The sequence below is a fragment of the Mus musculus genome, chromosome 2 (genome assembly GCF_000001635.26).
Source record: "Mus musculus strain C57BL/6J chromosome 2, GRCm38.p6 C57BL/6J".
Lineage (NCBI taxonomy): Eukaryota > Metazoa > Chordata > Mammalia > Rodentia > Muridae > Mus > Mus musculus.
This window is the reverse complement of record NC_000068.7, coordinates 28,623,968-28,648,295: the sequence shown is the minus strand read 5'-3', so window position 1 is coordinate 28,648,295 and position 24,328 is coordinate 28,623,968. Positions and strand designations below refer to the sequence as shown.

General features: G+C 46.1%; 1 protein-coding gene across 12 annotated transcripts in view; it reads right to left on the bottom strand.

The window, feature by feature from the left end:
- Window positions 1-7,303, bottom strand: part of Tsc1 (TSC complex subunit 1) — a 50,180-nt gene extending 42,877 nt beyond the window's left edge. For 2 of the 12 annotated variants that reach the window (XM_006498220.2, XM_006498223.3), the window contains exon 1: window positions 6,977-7,078. The gene's annotated coding sequence lies outside the window, so the exon portion shown is untranslated. Of the gene's footprint in view, window positions 1-6,651 lie in introns of all 12 variants that reach the window. The other 10 variants (NM_001289575.1, NM_001289576.1, XM_006498222.4 and 7 more) reach the window with 8 other exon arrangements.
- Window positions 7,304-24,328: the final 17,025 nt, after the last annotated feature.

Genomic DNA, 24,328 nt, shown 5'->3' with positions numbered 1-24,328 from the left:
TGACCCCAGCACCACTAAAGGTCAAGAGCCAGGGATGGGGGGGGGGGGCTTCTAGAGAGATGTCTCAGCAGTTAAGTGCACTGGCTATCCTTTTTTTTTTTTTTTTTTTTTACATTTTTTTTTCCATTTTTTATTAGGTATTTAACTCATTTACATTTCCAATGCTATACCAAAAGTCCCCCATATCCACCCACCCCCACTCCCCTGCCCACCCACTCCCCCTTTTTGGCCCTGGTATTCCCCTGTACTGGGGCATATAAAGTTTGCAAGTCCAATGGGCCTCTCTTTCCAGTGATGGCCGACTAGGCCATCTTTTGATATATATGCATGCACTGGCTATCCTTAAGAGGACCCAGGTTGGGCTGGTGAGATGGCTCAGCGGGTAAGAGTACCGACTGCTCTTCCAAAGGTACTGAGTTCAAATCCCAGCAACCACATGGTGGCTCACAACCACCCATAATGAGATCTGATACCCTCTTCTGGTGCGTTTGAAGACAGCTACAGTGAACTTATATTAATAAATAAATCTTTGGCCGGAGCAAGTTGGGTTGACTAGAGCAAGCAGAGGTCCTAAGTTCAATTCCCAACAATCACATGAAGGCTCACAACCATCTGTAACTTCAGTTCAAGGTCACTGAAGCCATCTTCCAGCCTCCTTAGGCAACTGGACACATTTGATGCAAATATACACACTCTGGCATACACACAAATTTAAAAAATAATACTGAGCTAAATCTTGGTGGTGATGGGATACGGTGAGGAAACCCCTGGGAGAAGAAAGTGATGATGACAAGGGACAATAAGAGGGAAAACCTATGAGAAAAAATCTTGGGAAAATGTAATGGGGCCCACCAGGTGCCATCACAGACTGAATGCCAAGCCCAACGAGCCTAAGTCTTTATAAATTTTTGTTTGTTTGTTTGAGACAAGTTCTCACTGCATAGCCCTGGCTGGTCTGGAACACTCCATGTAGGCCCAGAGCTCACAGAGAACCTCCTCCCTCTCTCCTCCTGAGTGCTGGGACTAAAGATGTGTACCACCATCCCCAGAACGATGACTTTTAAAGTATGGTACCCGTCTTAGTCAGGGTTTCTATTCCTGCACAAACATCATGACCAAGAAGCAGCTGGGGAGGAAAGGGTTTATTCAGCTTATACTTCCATACTGCTGTTCATTACCAAGGATGTTAGGACTGGAACACAAGCAGGTCAGGAAGCAGGAGCTGATGCAGAAGCCATGGAGGGATGTTCTTTACTGGCTTGCTTCCCCTGGCTTGCTCAGCCTGCTCTCTTATAGAACCCAAGACTACCAGCCCAGAGATGGCACCACCCACAAGGGGCCTTTCCCCCTTGATCACTAGTTGAGAAAATGCCTTACAGTTGGATCTCATGGAGGCACTTCCCCAACTGAAGCTCCTTTCTCTGTGATAACTCCAGCCTGTGTCAAGTTGACACAAAACTAGCTAGTATAGTACCTAAGGCTGAATTCCTAGTGAAACACAGAGAATCCAACACAGTTTAGCTAGTGTGAAAAAGAGTCAGCCTCCTCCTCCATCCCCCCACACACACACCAGCAGCAGCAGGCTTGGTCCCCAGTACGAGAACAGTTTGGAAAGTAGTAGGAGATCTTGGAGGAGAGTTGTCACTGAGGGAGGGTTTGAGGTTTCAAAAGTCCACACCATTGCCAGTTAACAGTTAGCCCCTCTTATCATGTTCTTTCTCATTCATAGTCTCTCTCCCTCACCTCTCCCTCCTCTCTCCCTCTCTTGTGCTTGTGGATCAGATGTAAGCTTGCCTGCATGCTGCCATGCTCCGCTACATGGTATTCATATACCCGACTTCTCTGGAACCATGAGCCCCAAATTAAATGCTTTCTAGTATAAATGCCCTTAGTCAAATAAAAAGTAACTAAGAACCTGGAGAAGAATGTGCCTGGAAGGCAGGTGTATCTAAGTTTGATCCCAGGACCCATTTAAAGCTAGGTGCAGTGGCACACATATAGACCAGTTCTAGGGGTAGAGGGAGGCACCCTAAGGTCAATGGTCAGCACGTCTAGCTTAACGGGCAGTTCCAGGCCAGTGACAGACCCTGTCTCTGAGATGGTGTCCCTGAGATGACACCTGAGGTTATACTCTGACCTCTACATGTGTATGTGTACACACATGCACGCAGACATGCACACAATAAGTAAATGGTGGGGCTAGTAATGCTGCCCAGTTGATAGAGTCCTTACCTGCCATGTACCAAGTCCCTTCATTCAACTCCCAGTATTGCAATAAAATAAATACATCAGAAAATTTAAAAAGTAGGCCTTTCCTTCCTACCAGTTTTTTTTTTTTTTTAAGTTGTTGAAAAAGCCCAAGTGTATAGGGTTTGCTGGGGGGTTTTGTTGTTTTGCTTTGTTTTTGCCTTTTAATATGTGTTTTGCCTGAATGTATGACTGTGTACCACAATTGTGCATGGCACCTGCAGAGGCCAGAAGACTGTGTCAGATCTGCTGGAACTGGAGTTACAGATGGTTGGGAACCCTTATATGTGTGGATGCCAGGAATTGAACCCAGGTCCTCTTAACCACTTAGCTATCTCTCTAGTCTCTAACTGTGTTTTTAAGAGCAGGAAGCAATCTAGAATGACTAGTTGGGCTCTAAGCAAGGTTCATAACATTTCTAACACTGGTTCCAAAATCCCATTATATATATTCATTTTGGGGTGACCTGGTACCAAATGCAGATATTGGCTCACAGATTTTTTTCAGTTGCTCCCACCACAAAAAAAGGTTTTGTTTTGTTTTGTTTTTTTGGTTTTTTGAGATAGGGTTTCTCCGTATAGCACTGCTGGCTGTCCTGGAACTCACTTTGTAGACCAGCCTGGCCTCGAACTCAGAATCCACCTGCCTCTGCCTCCCAAGTGCTCGGATTAAAGGCACAAAAAAGTTTTAAAACCACTACCTAGCCAAACATGACTCTGCATAACAGTAATCTCAAAAAATCAGGGGGTGGAGACAGGAGGATTAGAAACTCAAGGAAAGCCTAGCCTACCCAGTAACTCAGAACTGGCCTAAACAAACAAAAGTAAGATAAAATAAAGACCCTACTGACCCATGGGTTAGTTTAGGAGGTTAACAAATTGGGCAGTTTATCTCAACACAACATTAAGACTTGGGTTTTGAAGTCAATCAAAGTTCATCTTCTAGCTCAGCAAGTTTCAGAAGCCTTTCCTAGCCTCCTCAAGGTTATTGGAAGAATAAAGGGGATCAGACATAAAGCACTTCACTGTGCTTGGCACGTAACAAACTTTTATAACAATGTTACCACTAAACAAAAGGTATTGCAGAGGACAGAGTGTTTAGCAGCACAGCCATTTACTAGCAGGTATTTGAAACACTAATAAAACCATTCTGTAACTTAAAACTGATACACTTACAAATTTGCTACTATTCTCTGTGAGGGACACAATGTAGCATAAGTTTAACCCCCCACAGGCAGAAAACCACTGCATCTGTCCTCCCATCACCACCCTGCTCTGCCCTATGGCATCACCAGCTTAAGATAAGATCAACCATCAAGACCCTACAGCCCTATTTATTTACATCGTGACCTGTAAGATTCAGGTCAGTAGCTACCATGCCTTGTTTGGAAATAATGCTGTGCATGTAAGACACTTAATTCATTAAATGTCAATCTCAACTCATGTAGCTATAAAATATATCTATTTCCTTGTATACCATGCCCCCCTCAAAAAGGAGGGACTAGAAGAAATTGACAAAGTCCTAAAGTCACTTTTATGTATGTAAATATGTATGTAAAAATGTGTATCTTTTTATTCTTTCTAATTAAAATTGACATTAAATTAGTAGTTTTTTAGCAACTACAGACTGAAGAAGTAAAAAGAAAATTAAGATCAAATTACTTTATGGGAAATCTCAGTGAAATTTAAATGAGTATGCACACCAAAAATATTGAGTATACACACAAAACTCCATTACATAGTTATCAACTGATGATCTAACATTTTCTAAACATACATGTTCAAAACAACAACAAAATGCTCAACTAATTCATATACTTTTCTTTCATGCCTGTAGCCAATAAGACTTGTCTTTAAAAGGGGGATTTATAAGACAGCATACAGGGAAGCATTGTTTAAAGGTAACTAACCTCAATGTCCCATCCAGCCCTGGAGTCACTCATTTTCTTTGTCATTATAGAACTATTAACATAGAGTCAACACCAGTTCTCATTACTCGGGAGTATTTACTAAAGCTCAGGACGAGCTGGAATCACAGAAACCTGGCATTAAAGAACCCAGGCAGTTCCAGAAGTGAATATCACTCAGTACAGCACTGGAACTAATATAATAATAATACCTGCAGCCTCAAAAATTTTGAAGAAGACAGAATAGATCAACCCAGCTGTGTGCAAAGTTCAAAGTCACCACAACTTCACAAATAGGCTAGAAGATAGCTTAAGAAAGGCCTCTGCAATAAATTATAAATTCAAAGAAGCGTGCTGGTGAGATGGCTCAGCGGGTGAGAGCACTCACTGACTGCTCTTCCACAGGTCCTGAGTTCAAAGCCCAGCAACCACATGGTAGCTCATAACCACCCATAATGAGATCAGATTCCCTCTTCTGGTCTGTCTGAAGTCAGTTACAGTGTACCTATGTATAATAATAAATAAATCTTTAAAAAAAAATTGAAAGAAGCAAATAACCCAAAATGTTACTTTAAGTCCATGATCAAGTATCTTTTTGGAACACATAAGAAGACTTCTTCCAAAACAAAAAACAAAAACAAAAAAACCCCATGCACGAAAACCTCAAGGACAGAGTACACAGGTGTGCCTACTGTGGGGACAGATATTAGGCACACAGAGGGTCAGGTAAATTCATTTGGAATTCTTTGCTTCTGGCAATTCTGTTCTCCTGTAACCATTACATATTCAGGTTTGTGCTAGCTCTGCCCTGGTCAAACTGCTCAGTTTTCTCTCACAAGTCTGCACAGAAAGCACCATACCACAGCATCCACAGGACCAGGTAGCTCTGCTCGTAAGCCAATGAGGAAGCGTGGCGCTGAGACACAAGCCTGCAGACACCAGCTTATTGAAAACATGCAAGAAACTGCCAGCCTGCTTCCTTCTACCTAGGAATTTAGGGGCATACCAAGTGTTCATGACACCAAGAGATGCATGAAGCTAAGAAAGCTTACATCATCTGCCCTTCTAGCCCCATGATGTAAGGGTGTTTTTAGAGAAGATATTAACTTTAGTAAGAAGGTATTTTCTGTTCACATCCTCTATAAATACCCCTTACATTTACACCAGGTGGTTACAAAAGTCTGAACAGCCTCGTTTGCCTGATGTATGACTGTTAAAGGGGCATTTCCTTACAAAACTCTAAATCAGTTTTCCTATTTGCATATCCCAGGTTTATTCAGCGACGCTCAAGTTAAAAATCACAGGTGGGTTGCTCAGTAAATCAAAGGCTCCCAGAAGATTAGGCTCTGTGAAGCTTCCTAGAATTTACCACTGCGCTTCCCCAGCCTGTTTGAATGCAGATGACTCCAACTTGATCCTAAAGTTATAAATCAAAATATCTCAGAAGAGCATTAGTCTATTTTAGTACTTTTACAGCTTACAATACGTAAAGTGAAGTGCTAATTCCATATTCGTTTTCTTAAGTAAGGATTTCAGCCTTTTTTTTTTCAGTGAATACCACCGGTTTTATGGAAAAATACAAAATACTTTGTAACCAAATTTGGATTACCAAATACACCGTGCTGTAAGAAACAAAAGCTTAAGACATACAAACCAAATGCACCCTGTTCAAAATCTCTCACCACACACACACACACACACACACACACACACACACATATCCCTACCTTGGCCAAATGATTAACTACACTCACTTAATAATAGGCCACCTTTAATCAAATAACAGACAAATGGAACCAGTCGGACTTCAATTCCAGTGCTGTCTCAGAATAGGGGGGTGTGACCTTGGGCAAATTATTCCACTCTCTCCAGGCCTCAGTTTCTTCATTTAGAAAGGCTGCAGACTGCTTCTCCTTTGTCCAGAACCAAAGACAGGATGGCTACCAAGCACTTTCAATAGTGCTCGGTCACACAGGCACCCCCTATTCCCCCTCTCCAAAAAACAAAAAACAAAAAAAAAACAAAAAAAAAAACAAAAAAAAACGATAGTTGCGATTACTGGCCGACCACACTCCACGCCATCCCCACGTCTCTCTCATTCCAAATCCAACACGCGAGAAGCCAAACTCTTCTAACCCACAACACAAAGAAAGTGCTTGGGTTCTAAAAAAGGTGTCTGGGACCGCAGGCAGTGGGTCCTCCAGGTCCTCAAATGAATGAATGAGCGTTCAGCAGTGGCTGGGCAGGTAGCTGTCGCTAACGAGCACCTCTGCCGACTTGGAGGTAACTGTCTTCCAGCATCAATTAAACACCCACAAGTACACCCAGAGCCAAGCACTCGGCCGTGCACACTCTCCCCGAGACGGCGGGCGCCGGGCAGCCTCCAGTGCCCACAGGCGGCCTTCATTCATTCTCCACCCCCAGCCCCGGCGGCTGCAGTAGAGGCTCGAGCCGCGACCCCACCCCCGGGTCCCCGTGCCGGGCCCGGGGTCTCTGACCTGCGCGGCGCACCCCCGCGGGAGCCTGTCACCGCAGCAAGCGAGGGGGGCGGGTTAGCGGGGCCACCTCGGGCCCGGAGCTGCAGCCAGCCATGCCATCGGACGGAGCAGGCCCGCCTCAGCTCCCCGGGGCCCCAGCAGCCCAAGCCGAGCCCTGCCGGAGCCAGCGCGCGATGAGGGCGAGGAAGAAGCTCCCCGAACCCCCTTCCCCGGACCCCCGACTCGGCTAACGCGCTCCGCAGCGCCCCACAGCGTGAGGTCACGCTGCCAGAGCTGCCCCGAAAAGCCCACAAGGAAAAGAAGGGGAAACACCCCCCGTACTCACCCACCGTCTCCTCCCCCTCAGCTGTTTACCTCACAGTCCCTCCAGCCTACAGGGCGCCGCCATCTTGGACGCGCAGCACCTCCCCCTGGCGTGAAGCGTCTCGAGCGGCGGGGGCCTCCGCTATGAAAAAGAGTCCCTATTCGGGTCTCTACTACGCTCCGAGCCTAATGCCAGATGGCCAGAGTCTCAGCCTCTCCAGACAGGACAGGATATACCACTTATGACGATACAAGCTGGCCGAGATAAATAAAACCGAAAGAGATTTTAATGTGGAGGCGGGGACGGCGGAAGGATCGTGAAGGTGGGAGCCCACTGAGAGATCTTGTGACTCTGAAGGAGGCCGAAAGAAGTCCCGGCGCAGAGGGCGGAGCCACGAGACCGGCCGAGGGGTGGGGTGGGGAGGGGCGGCCACGTGATGGTGACAGGAGGCGCGCGCTCGGAACAAGCACAGTCAAAAACAAGCTGGCAGGGCTAGGCTCAGTGGAGAGCGCTGGCCCTTTCGAGCCAGGTCCCTCTGTCTTTGGCACACCTGCCACCTTTGGGGTCTCCCTGTAGGCGTTCCTATTTCCAAATGAGCCTCTGGGATCCCCTTGGATGGACAGCCTGTCAATTGCAGCAAAAAGGATGGGGCTTTCCCCCACCACCACTTTTTCCTTTGCAGAAGAGTCTGTGGAGTGACATGTAGAGGCCAGCCTTAGTCAGAGGATGCAGTTTATGTTGTAAAGTCAGAATACCTTGATTTACTTGCATGCCATGACAAGGTGTCAAGTCTTTTCAAACCTTGCCGGCTGTGGTGCAAAGCTTTTTAGAGGGATATCAGAATGTATATAGTTTTCATTTGCTGTTATTTTCCTTATTTGTATTATTTTTTTAATTAATTATGTATTTATTAAGGTTTTCCAAGACAAAGTTTCTCTTTATGCTTTGCCCATCCTGGAACTTGCTCTGTAGCCCAGGCTGGCCTGGAAGTCAAGAGAGTCTTCTGCCTCTGCCTAGCTTTAAAGGTGCTAGCTTTAAAGGTGTTCACCGCCGCAGCTGCCCCAGCAGCCGCCGCCACAACCACCACCACCACCTGGCATTGTGTATTTTTTGTTTTGGTTTGTTGTTGCTGTATTTTGTTGTTTTTTGGTTTGGGTTGGAGTTTGGGGTTTTATTATACTTAAACTTATATAATAAGACCCAGTGAAAGATGATAAGCGGAAGCTAGAGAAATGGCCTTGCCGTTAAGAGCATTTGTTGCTCTTACAGAGGACCAGGGTTAGGTTCCCAGAACCCAAATGGCAGCAGCTCCCAACTACCTATAACTCCAGTTCGAGGAGATGGCGCCCTCGCCTGGCCTTCTTGGGAACTAGGACTTCTCTCCTAAGCATACATCCAGGAGGCTCTCCTTGTCCTTAAGATAATTGAGTTTGTGTACACTCACCCCCAAATTGTAGTCTTTCAAGTCGTGTGCATTGCACGTTGGATAAGCCAGGGAAATTATTAACAAATAAGTATTTTGTGTGTATTTAGTGGTTGCTTTGTATTGAGAGAAAAGCTTTGAGGTGTGATTAAATCGTAAACTCTGATTCTATTTGGGAAAAACAGGAAAAAAGGTGCACTTAATCTCTAGCTAAAACAGCGTAATTTTTCAACTTTTACCCTAAAATTATAATTTCAAGATGTTTAGACATACTGTATCTTGTGTTTGTGTACCCTCTCCCCAATATTATGGTTTATTCTTTAATGCCTTTTAATTTGGATATAATAGCTTGTACTTTAGATTTTGGTTGCTATCTTGCCAAAATAAGTGTTACTGTTTTTCAAGCTTGGCCCCCTTCCCCAATTGTCTTATTTAAAGAGAAAGTTAAACTCATTAAAAAAAATAATAATAATAATAATAATTGAGAGGAGGCAGAGGCGGGGCAGGCACCTTAATATAAATAAAACTCAAAGTACTTTAAAGTACCACAAGACTCAGTAGCACTGTGGAAATTCTATTTACTTCTGCGACAGGGTCTGAGTCTCTGCAGCCCAGGCTAGTTTTGAACTAGAGAATCTCTTGGCTCAGCCCTTCCCACTGCTTGGATTACAGAAGTGCGCTACTGTCCTAGTTTGCTTTCTGTTACTGTGATGAAGACCATGACCAAAAACAACGTAGGGAGGGAAACGTTTATTTCTTCTCACGGCTTGTAGTCCATCATGAAGAGAAGTCCTGGCAGGAACTCCAGACAGGGCCGTGGAGAAACAACGCTTCCTGGCTTGCTCCTTCATACAAAGCAGGACCACCTTCCCATACAAGACCCCACCCACAGTGGGCGGAGCCCTCAACCTCTGTTACAGGCCGATCTGATGGAGGCATTTTCTCAGCTGAGATGACCTCTTCCCAGATGATCCCAATTTAAGCTGAGTTGACCAAATAAACAACCTAGCCAGAACAGTTGCCTTCTCTCGGGTTGGATTTTACATAAAGGCTGATTTTTGTGAAATAGAAGTAGGAGAGGAGGCTGCAAAGAGAGTAAGATCCCAGACACGGGTGTTGAGGTTTATAAACCGCAGTAGTAAAGTGCGGCGAGAGCGAGCACCTCAACGGGCCCTGCCAAGATGTTTCCCCTGAAGAATCAGCCAGAAGACAGGCCTAATATTAAAAAGGTTTATTGATGGGATGGACCAGCCGGGGACACGTGAGGAGGAGGGGAAATGGAGAGGGGAGAATGGAGAGAGAAAAGGGAGGAGGGAAAGGTAAGGAGAGGTCTTCTTTTATGTCTGGCTCCTGGCTCGTACCTGGCGGGTGGAGACACAAACTGTTGCTAGGTAACTGTTGGGCGGAGCCTAGCGGAATTGCTAATACATGAAACAAGAACAAGGCCTTTTCAGCAAGAAAATTCTCGGTGAGTTATGGAAATAAGTTTGGAGACTTATTGGGTCCCAATTCAATACGGCCTGGAAGAAGAAAACAGGTGCTGAAGAACCACATAGTGAGTGGGGCTGACTGCATGTTGAAGCCCTAAATGGGTTTTGCTAAGACTACTGTTAGACTCCTGGTAGGGGTGCTCCGGGAGAAATAGAAAAATGCATTCTTTCTAGGCTCACTAGCTTTCTCCCTTATTTCCATCTCTCGTGGGTGTCCTTGGAGCAGTAAATGACCTTTTTAACATGAGGCCTTGAGCCACGCGGGCTTCCTAGAAAGGTAGCAATGATGCCGGGATGCCCCCGTTCTGCTATTGTCATAGAGGCAGGTGAGAGACATTGTAGATTCCAGACAGAGTTTGGATGCAGGTTTCCCATCATAGTAACTGGGCAAGCCTTAGTCTCCTCACATGCACAAGGAGTGGTGCCTAAAGGAGCGGGGACAAACCCAGGATGCCCTTAAAATATAGGCAGTGCACAGCCTCACTCGGCTATTGTCAAGTTTATTCAACCTGTGCCCACTGTGGACAGAACATCCATTTTGCACATTTCAGCTGCCCAAGCATAAGCCCCGGAGGAAAGGGAAGAGGAGGGCTTGGGGTTCTCTCAGCTTCGCTGGTGTATAAGCCATTTCACAAGAGCAGATTCTTGCCTTTATATTTGCGACAGTGTGAGGAGTCGAGTGCGCTCAGAGATTTCTGAGACCACCAGTGGCTGGGAGACTTACAGGGTTTAAGGAATGGGGGTTCCCCTCCTGGCCCTGCTTCCCTCAGCTTGCTGACCTCATGGGGATGGAATGTTCTCACAGGCAGATGGGAACTGTGAGGTGCTGAACTCAGGGATGTTGGAGAGGGGTCATAGCTAAGTGGTTACTGTTTATATAGTACCTGGAAGAAGAGTGGTAATTGCTGCCAGGATATGGATTCCAGGGACCCCAGAGGGGAGGCAAGAATACAGACAGATTGACAGCCTGGCCAGTAGCTGTTTTACCAATCCAGGCTCTTCAAAATTGATTGCACACAGCACCCTAGAGCCTCCCTGTGGCAGGGGCTCCCTAACCGTGGCCAGCGAGGGCAGATGGTGTTGATCTGATGCAGACTGTGGGCATCTGTCACTTTAGTCCACGTAGCATCTTCTCTCTTCTGAGGCTGTGAATTGCCCTCCCCCTTTCTACTTGTGGTAGTGGCCCGGGCCATCATAGCGCAGGCCATCAAGCATGGCTCAGGCCTCACCAAGGCAAGATTCCCATCTTCTAGCTAAGCTGACAGGCCCCTGTTTGAACATGTGACTGGAGCTTTTGTTTGGAACTTTCCTACCAGCACAACTGCCTTCTTCAACATGTAAAAGACCATCCCATATGGGCTTGTGGACTTTCCATTCCTTCATAGAAGGAGTGGGCAGAGAGGGTCCCTGGGTCCTCACCTGAACATCTAGTCACTCCTTCCAGCCAGTTATATGCAACTTACTCTAAGTGCACCTGGCTTGGGGTCTCAGAGACGAGATGGGCTAGAAAATATAACCTTGGAAGAGAATGAGAAGAGGGCTTTATCTAGAGGCACAGAGGAGCCGTCTTTCACACTGGGTACAGACTTTCTATTATGACTATTCTAGGGTTACACACGCTTCTTCCATAATCCCTAAGCCATGGACTCATAAGCCTTATAAACTCATTGGTTCACTACAGTGAAATTTGGTGGAGCCTAACCTTGGTTATTGAGACTCTAGAAGGGGTCTCTAGGAGGCATTGCTTTGTCTCCCACTCCCACCCCAAGGAGAAAATTCTTGTAAAGTCATTTAACCAACAAAAGTGCTTTCCTGGGTGTTTAAATACAAGCATGTAAAAAGATATTTTCCCCCTCTTTCTAGGTTTACTAAATCAGAATAGGGAGGCTATACAAGAATTCTGGCAAAAACAAAAAAACAAAAACAAAACCCAGAGTCCTGAAGGGCCTAGGAGATCATTTTTGGCGTGGAAGCATAAAGCTTTACATTTGACCCCCAAGGACCCACATAACAAAGCCAGGCATAGTGGCACACCATGAGGGCGATCTAATCCCTTGGGAGTAGAAGAGGGTTGGGTAGAAAAGCCCCACAGTCCCTGGTCCCTGTAGAGTGGGAGCTGACAACAGCTCCACAGTAGCTGGCAGCAGAGAGAAAGCTCTCAAGACTCTTGCTGGAGAAGACAAGAGCCCTGACCCAGAAGAATACCGATTTAATAACGAGAAACCCAGAGCCCCAAAGACAAAGGACAGCTTATAGGACACAGGCCATTGCCAGTGACAAGGCTGTGCCTCCTGCTCATGGTGGAAGATGTTACTGTGTTTTTTAATACATTGCTTTTGCTGACACCGGCTTTGGACAAGAAGCACAGGCCTACCATGACCAGGAACGTTGTCTTTCCCTGGATCACACCTCCAAGACTCAACTCCAAGTTAATAGCCATGAGGACCTCCATGACAGCACAATGCCCCGAGCTTGCTCCACAGCCATGCCCACCTCTGTTTCTTCAGCCCAGCTCTGTATTCATGAGAAATGTGGTATGGGTTCGTCTCCCACCAAAAATAACTGTCTATTGCTCCCAGTCAGTGAGAAAACCCTCTTTAAACATCTCAAATCAAGGTTTAAAAAAAACCAGATGTGGGGTCTAATTAAGAGCTTTGCTGCCCCTGCACAGAACAACTGCCTGTAACTCCAGGGGATCCAACACCCTTTCCTGGCATCCTTGAGCACTTTCACTCACAAGTGTATACTGAGGGAAAACACTAGAACCAAAAAAAATCTCAGGGAGGAAAGAGTTAATTTCATCTTACATCTCTATGTCATTCTCCATCACTAAATAGAATTCAGGGCAGCAACCTGGAGGAATACTGCTTATAGCCTTGCTTTCCATGACTTGTTCAGTTTTCTTTCTTCTACACCTGCATAGGGGTTGGTACCACCCATAGTGGGCTGGGCTCTCCCACATCAATCATTAATCAAGAAAGCATCGCACAGGCTTGCCTATGTGCCAATCTCATGGATGTGTTTGTTCAACTGAAGTTCCCCTCAGTTGATTCTAGCTTGTGTCAAGTTGATTTAAAACAAAACAAACTAGTAGTTGGGCAATGGTGGCACATGACTTTAGTCCCAGCACTTGGGAGGTAGAGGCAGGTAGATGTCTGAGTTCAAAACCAGTCTGGTCTACAGAGTGAGTTCCAGGCCACTCAGAGTTGCACAGAGAAAACCTGTCTCAAAAAACAAACAAACAAATAAATAACATCCAGGGACATGGGGACCAGCTGTGTGATGAAAAATACCCTGGGGCTGGCTCAGGGGTTAAGAGTACTGACTGTTCTTCCAGAGGTCCTGAGTTCATTTCCCAGCAACCACATGATGTTTCAAGATCAACTATAAAGTGATCTGATGCTCTCTTCCGGTGTGCAGGTGAACATTCAGACAGAGCACTCGTAGATTAAACAAACTACTGATAAGTAGACTATAAACATCAATAAAAACAGTTATTATTTTATTCTTAAAGAATCAGTTACTTGCTGAGTGTAGTACAGCAATCCTAGCACTTGGGAAGCAAAGACGGGTGGATCTCTGAGTTCGAGGCCAACCTGGTCTACAGAGCAGGACAGCCAGGACTATGTAGAGAAATACTGTCTAAAATAAAACAAAGAATCAGCTACACTGGAGCTACAAGGATGGATCCATGGTTAGGAGCGCTTGCTCCCCTTACAGAGGACCCACATAACATCTCACAGTGACCTGTGACTCTAGCTCCAGGGGATTAGCAATCTCTTCTGGCTTCCAAGGGCATCTGCACACACAAGCACATTCCTCAACACAGATGTACATATATACATATAATTAAAAATAAATCATTTTAATTTTTGTGTTTTTTTTTTCAAGACAGGGCTTCTCTATGTAGCTTTGGCTATCTTAGAACTCCCTCTATAGACTAGGCTGACCTCAAACTCAGAGATCTTCCAATCTCTGTACCTCCCTAGTGCTGAGACTAAAGGCATGCACCACCACACCCAGGTCCAGAATGTGTGTGTATATATATACTACTTTTTGTTTTTGTTTTGTTTTGTTTATTTATTTATTATATGCAAGTACACTGTAGCTGTCTTCAGACACTCCAGAAGAGGGAGTCAGATCTCATTATGAATGGTTGTAAGCCACCATGTGGTTGCTGGGATTTGAACTCCGGACCTTCAGAAGAGCAGTTGGGTGCTCTTACCCACTGAGCCGTCTCACCAGCCCTACTTTTTGTTTTGTTTTGAGATAGTGTTATCATGTAGCCCTGGACACATGGAACTCAATATATAGACCAAGAGTTTATGCCTGCCTCTTCCTTCCAAATGCTGGGATGAAAAAGCGTGCACTACCACACCCAACTTAGGAACAACTACTTTTTAAATGTAAGTATATGCTTTGCCTGCATGTATACTGGTGCACCATATGCATTCTTGGTGACCATGGAGTCCAGAAGGTGTAGGATACCTTGGAACTGGAGTTACAGACAATTGTGAGCTGCCACGAAGGTGCTGGGAACTGAACTCGTCCTCTGCAAGAGTAGCCTCTTACCCACTAAGCCATCTCTCCAGCCTCAAACCTACTTTGTGTGTGTGTGTGTGGAGGAGGAGGAGGCATGGTTCTTTCTACATATCCCTGGTTGTCCTGGGACTTACTAAGTAGACCAGGCTGGCCTCAAACTCTGCCTTCAAAGTGCTGGGATTAAATGTGTGTGCCCCATGCCTGCCTTCTCAAATCTACTTTTTAAAGAATGAAATATTTTGAGAAAATGTTGTATTTGTTCAGATGTTCACTCCCCATTCCTAGCATCTGTCCCTTCTTATTTTTTTTTAAAGATTTATTTATTGATTGTATATAAGTACACTGTAGCTGTCTTCAGACACACCAGAAGAGGGCGTCAGATCTCGTTACAGTTGGTTGTGAGCCACCATGTGGTTGCTGGGATTTGAACTCCAGACCTTTGGAAGAACAGTCGGGTGTTCTTACCCACTAAGCCATCTCACCAGCCTCCCCCCTTCTTATTTTTTAAGACTTATTTTATGTGCAAGAGTGCTCCATTTGCACATAGGCTTGCATGCCAGAAGAGGGCATCATATCCCAGAATAAATAGTTGTGAGGCACACTGTGGCTGCTGGAAATTGAACTGCCTCTGAAAGAACCGGCAGTGCTCTTCCCCTCAGAGCCATCTCTCCAGCCCACATCTGTCACTTTTAATGGAGATCTACAGTCTCATCAGCACCCTTTCCCTTCCCTTATCACTGAGCTGAGTACCAACCCCTCATGAAGGTTCTTAACAACTGTTGACTGATTGGTTCTAAAGCATCCTGAGTATAAGGGTTATCTAGGAAAACTGAACGCACATGCATACACACACACACACACACACACACACACACACACAGAGAGAGAGAGAGAGAGAGAGAGAGAGAGAGAGAGAGAGAGAGAGAGATCCTTGGCTCCACACCATTATGGAGCCTGGGCAGTCCAAACTCTGCAGGGTGTGTTTGCAAGTTGCCAAACAGGAAGGAAAAAAAAAAATGTTGCAGGTCAAGTCCAAAGGCCAACTATAGCCAAACCTACCCCAGCTTGATGGAGATGAGTCTGTTCTCCTCAGCCTTGCTCCAATTTGTCATGGCCCACCCACTTCATGGCACAAAATGTTCTTTGCTCTTAGTCCACTGATGTAAATGCTAATCTTATTCAAAGTACTCTCACAGAAACCTCCAGAATAATGGTTGACTGCACTTGATCCCTCAGAAGTCCAGGAGAGGGATACCCGTGAGCTTTATAGAGCAGAGAGACAGGAACATTTAAGGGCAATTATACTACTACCCAGCAAGTGTTCCAGTAGACTTCAGCGAAGAGCACTGCAACAGCACACACACCCAGCACCTCTCTTGCTGATGACAACACTTCAAAGGTGGAGAAGAGCAGTTAGCCAGGAAAACAGAAGCCTGCTAAGACCAGTCTAGGAAGAGCAAGAACACTGAAGCAGTCAGGACTTGACTAGGAGGGACAGGAGACGAGACACAGGGGACATGAACCCAACCCTGAGCTTTTGCATGTGTATGTGTAACCTCCAAAGCAACCCAATCCAGTAGCTATAACTTTATTAAAAAAAGAATTGAGTAAGCTGGGTGATGGCGCACGCCTTTAATCCCAGCACTTGGGAGGCAGAGGCAGGCAGATTTCTGAGTTCAAGGCCAGCCTGGTCTACAGAGCGAGTTCCAGGACAGCCAGGACTACACAGAGAAACCCTGTCTCGTAAAACCAAAAAAAAAAAAAAAAAGACTGTTCTTCCAAAGGTCCCAAGTTCAACTCCCAGCAACCACATGGTGGCTCCCAACCATCTGTAATGCCCTCTTCTGGTGTGTCTGAAGACAGCTACAGTGTACTCAAAGAAAAGCAAAAGGGGAGAGAAACTGAGTCACAGAGCCTGGCCTCAGTCATCAGTTAATGGGCTTGTGCAAGGACCACTGGAGAAGCGAGCAGACCATGTCCTGAGAAGCCCAGCACTTGAAGGTACTTCATCTTGATGTCTGCTGGGGTGTGGAGAATGGATAGAGGAGTCAGGGACATTTCAGACTGGACTGGTGAGCTCCAGTTTCCGAGAAGGACCCTGTCAAAAGCAAACAATCGAAACCAATGTGGGGATTAATAGAAGAAATACTTGAAGTCGTCTTCTGGCCTCCACATGGCCCAATGGATGAGTACATACTTCCTCTGTACAGAGAGAGAAAGAGAGAGAGAGAGAGAGAGAGAGAGAGAGAAGGAAGGAAGGAAGGAAGGAAGGAAGGAAGGAAGGAAGGAAGGAAGGAAGGAAAGAAGGAAGGAAGAAAGGAAGAAACAAAGAAACAAAGAGCACTAAACTTTTGGAAACTGACGGTGACCTTGGTGGCTGGCTATTGGGCAGCTTTAGGAAATGCCCATCTTTTGTATAACTACTCTTATTTTCAGGAGAAATCTACTCAAATATGGGTGAACTGTCCTGGTGTCTTTATTTTCAAACTATTCTATCAGAACTGAACACGTTGCATAAACGTCTATGTGGATGTATAGAGAAAAGACAGATCTGGCAGACATTATGATCTAATCTAGATGACCCAGAGTGTTCATGAGATGTGGCTTGTTTGCTTCTCTGTTTGGATTTTATACATAAGACTTGAGAAGGTATTTGAAAAGCAACATACAGTAAGGTAGAGGACCATGCTCCTGCTTCTGGGGAACTCTGACCAAATCCAGCTGGAGAGGAGGTTCTCTAATGGCAGCCCCTGCGTGCAAAAAGAGATGCAAACTGGGTACAAATCCTGGCTTCCTTGTTGACTCCACCCCTGCCTCTGTCTTCCAGTCCTTTTCTAGCTCTGATCTGCATGGAAGTGGAGCCCGTGGGGCAGATGGGGACAGTCCCTGCACAGGGACATTCACTCTTCTGAGGTCTTATTCTTTACTTTGAAGCTTTGCATCTTCTACCTGCAATGAAAACTCCCTCCTTCTCCCCACTAGGTAGACATAAGGGAACCCATTCTCACACACACACACACACACACACACACACACACACACACACACACAGAAAGAGAGAGACAGAGAGAGGGAGAGAGAGAGGGAGGGAGAGACACAGAGAGAGAGAGAGAGAGAGAGAGAGATGGGCAAAGCACAGGTGATATTCATTCATGTGCCACACACTTCATTGTGTATGGTCCATTGAGATGGCATTTTATCAGTGTGTGTTTCTGTACACTAGGGAGTGACACTCTCCTGCTTAGGTCAATGTGGCCTTGGTCATGGTGTCAGCATGCCCGGGGACTGGTACTGTTATAGAATAGAATAGAATAGAATAGAATAGAATAGAATAGAATAGAATAGAATAGAATAATAGAATAGAATTCTATTAACCATATTCCCAGAAATCCCAAAATGCTTCCTAGGGCCAAAGAAGAGTCCCACCACTTTCTCTTTCTCCTTCGCCTCCACAGCCTCAGGGTGGAATTTCTCAGAGTCTCTTGGGACAAATGCAAAGGCGGAAGTCCCTAGAAGTTTATAGAGCAGTAACCAAATGCCAGGTGTTTCATTAATGATCAACCCACCATGTAAATTCACACAGCCTGCCTGATTGGCCCCAGGCTGACACTGTCTGCCCTGTCCTCCTTCCTCCCTCCCTCCCCCCAACCACTAGCTACCAAGGCTGCTCTAAACATGTGATTAAAGAGAAAAAGGTCAGAGCATGTGTGTGTGTGTGTGTGTGTGTGTGTGTGTGTGTGTGTATGTGTGTGTAGTCAGCTGCCAGTTAAGTCAGCTGAGAGCTGACTACAGTTCAACGTTCTCCTGATGACACCCGTGGGAGTATCCTCCAGTCTCATTCTGCAGATGCTAAGTCTGAGGCCTGTTCACCATGTGCTGCCGGTGTGGGTCAAATCCAGCTGTGGTATATAGTCCATACTCCACAGCTGGAGGCTGGCTGCCCTGCCGATTGCCAGTGGGAATCTATGTTTTGTAGATTGAGACATCAAGATTATAGGCAATAAAACAAAGGCCTTCAGAAAGAAGGTGAGAAGGGGGTGGGGTGCTTCTCTGCCCTGGCTGTTTCTTAGGAGCCAAGTGGATTGCTTCTTTCTCTCAGTGCTGTCACAAACACCTGGCAAAGTCTGCTTGAGATGAGAAGGGCTGATTTCCTCTCCAAGTCTGAGGGTATCGTGATCACGCAGGGAAGATGGCTTGCGGCAGCAGGTCACGCTGCACCTGCAGTCACAAAGAACACTGGTGCCCAGTGCATTTTTCATTTTTACTCAGTTCAGGACCTCATCCTGTGGAATGGCACCCCCTCATATTCAGGGTAGGTCTTTCCACCTCAGTTAACCCAGGCTAGACACTCCCTTACAGACACACCCAGAAGTCTTCTGACCAATTCTAGATTCTGTCATGTTGACAACATTAATCACCATACTAGGTAACCTAGGGGGTCTCTCACTGGGCCTCAGTTTCCCTTCAAGGTTGGCAGCCTGTCTGGCCCTTCCCTGAAGTAGCTTCCACAAACAGGCTCCTCAATCTCACCCCATGCATCAGCTCTCACTGGCCTCCTGCAACAGGAAGGTTTATTGGCTCTGCCCTGAGTTATGATACACACATGCTTAGCTGGCTACTTCTCGGGCAAAAGAGGAGAGTCCAGAGCTCTGGCCAGCTCATGTCTGGGCAGCTCACTTGAATATAAAAAGTCAGGTGATACCCAATGGTGGTGACACATGTCTTTAATCCCAGCACTTGAGAGGCAGAGATCTTTGAGTTCAAGTCTACAGAGTGAGTTCCAGGACAGCCAGGGCTGCACAGAAAAACTCTGTCTCAGAACAAGACAAAACAAAGCAAACAACAACAGAAAATCAGAAATGACATCCCTTGAGGTGAGGGAGTCTAAGGCATAAACAGGGAATTATGGGTAAAGGTCCTGCATTCTCTGTGATGCCCACCCAGGGAGCCCACACTCTCCCTCCCTTGATAAACACCACACCTGATCTTGCACACTGAGCATCAGGGCAAGCCTTCAGCTGTGTGTGGGATGGCTTCAATATTCCTGAGGAAACTCCACAGACTTTCTGGATTCTAAGGTAAGAAGCCATTGTGTGGCACGGGCAGGGTAATGGACAATCTTCCTAAACCCAGAAACGGGCTGCTGGAGGAGTTGGAGGAAGGGTTGGAACTCGGCTCCCCACTACACTGCTCTGCCTGCCTATCATGTCCAGTAGACCAGGGGCCCGCCCTGTGCTCTTTCTCATGTTGTCTCATGAGGGATGTGGGAGGACTTTGAAAAGCCATTTCTCTACCTTGGGAAGATTCTTCTAGCCACATGGCTACACAGACAAATGTCAGTAATGATGAGGTTGAACTGAAACCATGGCACTCACACATGATGGGCAAAAGATGGAGAGAGGAGAAAGAATGGGGTGGGGGGGAGCAAGGCAAAGAAAGGAGACAGGCAGATGGAGACAGAGTGAAAGAAAAGGAAAAGATGGAAATTAAAAAGACATTAGCATTAAAAATATCCATTAAGAAGTGAATTTTAAATCTGTATTTCTATTTGATCGTATATTATTCTTGTGATTCAAACTGTGTCTCTAAATTATTTTTTTCAGACTTTTTGTTCAACAAAAGGAGGAGAGAGTGCCACTGTGTGGCCACATGGTAAATTACTTCTCTAGGAGCTAGAGTGCCCATAGCACTCCCCACTGTGGGTTTAGCTGATCCTGAAAAGAAGCCTGGCCTTGGAAGAGGCCACAGCCCACCCACCACCACCCCACACTCCCGGCCATCAAGTCCAGGTCTCCTCTTCTCTGCCTACTACCCACTGATCTTGTTCTTCAAGCACCACATGCATATGGGTGTTTTCCTAGCACCAAAATACATAAAGATAAACCCCAGCTCTCTAGATTCAGCCAGCTCTCTGGAAGCCTCACAGAGGGCAAGGGCCAGCCTGTCTATCCTCAGATTCTTCTTTTTCTGTGTGTGCAAATGTGAAGGCCAGAGAATCATGTTGAGTGTCTTCCTCGGCGGCTCTCTATGTCTGAGACAGGATCTCTCATTGGATCCAGAGAGCACTGATTGGCTAATGTGGCTGGTTGAAGTGCCCCTGGGATCTTACTGCATCTGCTTAGCAAGTGCTCGGTCACAGGTGCACAACGCCATGCCTGGTTTGTTTTTGTTTTTTTTTTAACATGGGTCTCTATGCTTGCACAGCAAGCACTTTACCCACGAGCCATCTCCCCAGCCTTTCCACACAGTACCCCTTCTTAAACTGTGAGTCAACGTAATTGGTACCAGAAGTGGGGTCATGGCTGTGATTATCTGATCACGTGATTCTTAAGCCTCCTGAACTGGTCTGTTAAAGGATATAGAAAGATTTGGAGCTTGAAGCCTCAGACACCTGAGAACTCCATGAGCTTACTGGACCATTCTGACAGGAATTTGAAAGACTAGAATATCAACAGAAACACAGAGAGTGGAGCCCTGGCCAATGAGGTTACAGAGGTGAACAAAGATTGTGCTGGGAGCTACACTAGAAGCCATTTGTTACTTTCTGGGGATAAACCTTGGTGCATTCTGCTTGTGTCTTAAAAGTTTGGTTGCGGCTGAATTCACTGGACTAAGTTGTCTGGGTGGAGAAGAAATGTCAAGGTGGCATAGCATTCAGGGTATGGCATTGTGACTGTCACAGCTCTCAGTCATCACTACCAGAGAAAGATAGCAAAAAGTGGGGGAAAACCCTTTGGGGAAAAGAGCAGGAATGAGTTTAAAGATGCAGGCAAGGCAGAGACAAGAAAAACAGCTGTTTAGAGGATTAGCACCACTACAGAGAAGACTTGGCTCCAGGGAGATAGCTTCATGGTTTGATCAAGGGCCTGTCACCAAGCGTGACAGCTTCCGTTCAGTCTCCTGGACCTACATGGTGGAAGCAGAGAACCAATACCCACAAGCTTCCTATAACCTTCACACAAGTGACATGGCAGGTACTTACCCACACATTAGATAGACAGACAGACAGACAGACAGACAGACAGACAGAGCCTTTTCTCGATATAGATTCTGGAAATTGAACTCTGGTGCACTAGGCTTGTGTGGTATGTGCCTTTTTCTACTGAGCCATCTCACCAGCCCTACATGTGTATGTCTGTGTGCATGCAACCCCACCACCATCATCATCATCGTCATCATCAATAAGTAAAACAACTTCTTAAAGAGAAGCCTTCTTTGTCTCTTTTCTGGGATAATAGGCAAGACCCCACCTATCAAAAGCTCCAACTTGTAAAAATGCAAATTCATGTGAAAGGAGGGCATCTGACCTGAGACTATGGCCAAAAGATCCTGTGTTGAAAAGCAACTGCCCTAGGAAGTGTTTCTGAGGTTCACTCCCCAAGATGCACCGTGGCCACTCTAGCTGTGGTAGCAGAATGCATCCCAAAGCTAACTTTGCAGATGTGCAAAAGGGCAAGAGTTGTGGGGTCACAGAGGCTGCACTGGTGGCTTTCCTAGAAAGTCACTGAGACCAAGGGAAAAGCATTCAGCTCTCTCTGTGTCCAGTGAGAGACTGCTTCATGCAGCTGCCGTCCCTCCTTCCCACCACAAATCTTCCTTAAGTTGCCCTCTTCATGTGTTTTGCCATAACAATGAGCAAAGTAATTAGCCCATCTAGACAACAAAGGCAGGTGAGAATCCAGACAGTTTCACCATAGCAGCACCTGCATCCGACCAGATCTGGAGTGGCATGACGTGGCTATTATGCTGGTGTTGTCAAATTAGTGAACCTTAGGGCTGGAGATGCTGCCCAGCAGCTAAGGATGCCCAAGTTCAAGTCTCAGCACCTACATGGCAGCTCAAAACCACCTGTAGCTCTAGTTTCAAGAGACCCGATGATTTCTTCTCATGGACTAGGCTTGTACAGAGTGAGCATACTTAATGTTTGGTTTCAGACCTGGGACAAGCGAATGAGATGCATATTTTACATATCAAAGCAGACCTGGCCTCCAGGTTCTCCTAGCATCCCTCAGTCCCTACCTGGCACACCCTGCCCCCAACCCTGAACTTTCCAGCCCAGGGGCTGGGCTCCTCTTTGCCCCCACCACCAGAGGTTCTTTCCTATATAATCCAGACATTTCGGTCTCTTCCTCTCTCTCCTTCTCTCTCTCCCAGCGAATCCTTTTTCTCTTTCTCTCCCCCTCCACTTCTCTCTCCCCACCATGACTTCCCTGGCCTCAGTCCTTGGGACCAGTGAACTCTCCAGAAAGAAACTTCCCAATAAACCTGCATCTAATCTGGCTTGAATTGGCTCACTTTGCTGGCAGAGAAATGCTGCATCACATATCTGCAGGCAAAGCACTCAAACACATGAAGTCAATAAATCTAAAACAAAAATGCTAGTAGCTTGTCTTGAGTTTCTGCAACTGTCATCTGAAAGTGAGTTGTTATGTGACAGAGTGCTGACATCGTGGAAAACACTGGCTGCTAAGCTCTGACATGTACGTTTTAGGCCCGCAGGTAAAGGGAAATCGGGGTAGCTTTTATAACCCTCTTCCTGGCCTTTGTTTCCTCGATCCTCACTGGGCTCCCCTTTATTCAGTCTCTCACTTGAACTTGGCTGTGAGTTCCCTGAGGTCCTGGCCCCTAGCTCTTTGTGCTGTTTCTCTTCTCAGTCACTCCTCTGAGCCCAGACATCCATTTAGAGGTCACTTCCTGGGGGCTGGAGAGATAACTCAGTGGCTAAGAGCTGCTCTTCCAGAGGACCCAGGTTTGATTCCTAGCACAAGGTCACAACCTCCTGTAAATCCAGATCCAGGGGGATCTGATGCCCTCTTCTGGCTCTGGCCAGTACTGCATGTTCACGGTGCACAGGCGTATGTGCAGGCAAAACCCCATACGTAAATAAAAGTAATAAAAATAAAATAAAATACACAAAATAAGTAATAAACAGAAGTACTTCTTTCACTGGACCCCCACATCTGGGTCCATGTTCCAAAGTTCCATGCTCACTCTGCATTTTCCCACCTTTGCATCACAGTGCTTGTCACCCCAAACCGTGAGTTTCTTTCAGATTGCTCTGCCCCACCGGTTCCTTGTCTAAAGCCTGCTGTGGTCTAAATATGCCCTTCCGAGATTCACATTGGACCATGAGACCTAGAATGATGACAGGGACTGGACCAGGAGTTCTCTGGTTTCTTCATCCATGGCTTGGTGCTGCTATAGATGGGGTTGTGAGGGGTGGGAAAGCTCAGTGGTTAAGGATGCTTGCTGCTTTTTCACAGGACATGAGTCTGGTCCCCAGCACTTACCACTCATGCCAGGTAGCTCACAGCTGCTTTTATCTCCTGCTCTAGGGGTCTGACACTCTCTTCTGTCCTCCATGGGTGCTGAGCACGCATGCAAACACTCAATTGCAGCCATATTAGCATACATAAATAAAAATAAAATGTTTAAAAGGGACTGGTGGGACAAAAGCATTCCTTTAGTCTTCTGTCATTTGCTCTGTATGGTCACAGCTTTAGAATATGTTTACCCCTACCGCATGTGAGAGGGTACAACAAGGGCACCGGTTAGCCAACCTTGACCAAGCACAGAAAAGGGAGGAGGAGGAAGAAGAGGAAGAAGAAGAGGAGGTGGAGGAGGAGGAGGGGGAGGAGGGAAAAGAGGAGGAGGAAGAAGATGAAAAGAAGTACCTCATTTAAGAACAGATCCATGGGGCTGGAGAGATGGCTCAGCAGTTAAGAGCACTGACAGCTTTTCTGAAAGTTCTGAGTTCAAATCCCAGCAACCACATGGTGGCTCACAACCATCTGTAATGAGATCCGATGCCCTCTTCTGAAGACAGCAACAGTGTACTTAGATATAATAATAAATATAATATAAATAAATCTTTTTTAAAAAAACAGATCCATGGAGTGCTGTTGAATAAGTGAATGA